A 1,158-nucleotide genomic window follows, 5' to 3' on the forward strand; every position below is an offset into this window, starting at 1 on the left:
TTCTATTTTTTTTAGTAGAGACAGGGTCTTGCTCTTGCTCAGGCTGGTCTCGAACTCCTGAGCTCAAATGATCCACCCGCTTCGGCCTCCCAAAGTGCTAGGATTACAGGCGTGAGCCACCGCACCCAGCCGGGACCCTGTCTCTTTAAATTAAAAATAAAAACAAAACTCCAGTGTCTAAATCAAAATATCCGTTGACATTGGAAGAAAGCAGAAAGATACCATGCAGATTATGGTAGTGAAAACATGACCTGGCATTTGGGAAAGAAATATATAGAATTGTGAGATGTATTGAAAATTATTTTTGGAGCTTGGAAAAGATTCAGCATATACTGAGGAATAGATCATACCTCCCAGTTTGATTTGATTTCCCTGAGGCACCTAGCAAGAGATTCGAATCTCTTTGGCACAATTTTCAGGCGTACTTACTATATGCCAATGGGGTGATCTAGACGACCTTGTGGACCCTCTCACCTTACGTTTCTGTTTTTTCAATCCTTACTTGTGAGTTAACACTCTGTTATGATGGTCACTTCCTAATTTTGCTTTTTAATTTGTTTGGACCAATTTAATGTAAAAGACTTCATAAAACATCAAAAGATTGTCCCATTATTTGCAGAAATTCAAAAAATGGATATAACAAATTTAACTAGTTACATTGTCTTATGGGAATTAGCCTTGGTTACTTTGCTTTAGGCTTTTTCTTTTAGAGGGAATCTCCTTTTGAGTAATTAGAACTAAGCATTTATATAGAAGCAGCTTAAAAGAGGTGTATTTTGTTTTTAGACAGGAAGTGTGTTTCTGAAAAGCTGTATGGGGGAAATCTTTGACGTTAATTATATTTTTCCAATGAACTTACATGAAAAAATTCTTAAAACAGTGATAAAAGATTAGATAGAACTGTATCTAAATGGTAACAATAGTTGTCTTTGGTTTATTTTTTTCATCCAGTATCTTTTCAGATTTTCTATAGTGAATAGATACCACTTGTAATAATGAAATGAAATTATGTGATTGGAATAAAGCACTTGGAAAACGTCAGGGAGTTTTGCCACTGCCCTCTTTCTCTCTTCCTTCTAGATATTTTTAAGTCTACTTCAGTTTCCCTAAAGAAAAAAAGATTGATTAGTACCATAAAAGTCTCCTTTTTTTTTTTTT

Source organism: Propithecus coquereli, unplaced genomic scaffold (genome assembly GCF_000956105.1).
Source record: "Propithecus coquereli isolate 6110/MARCELLA unplaced genomic scaffold, Pcoq_1.0 Scaffold491, whole genome shotgun sequence".
NCBI lineage: Eukaryota > Metazoa > Chordata > Mammalia > Primates > Indriidae > Propithecus > Propithecus coquereli.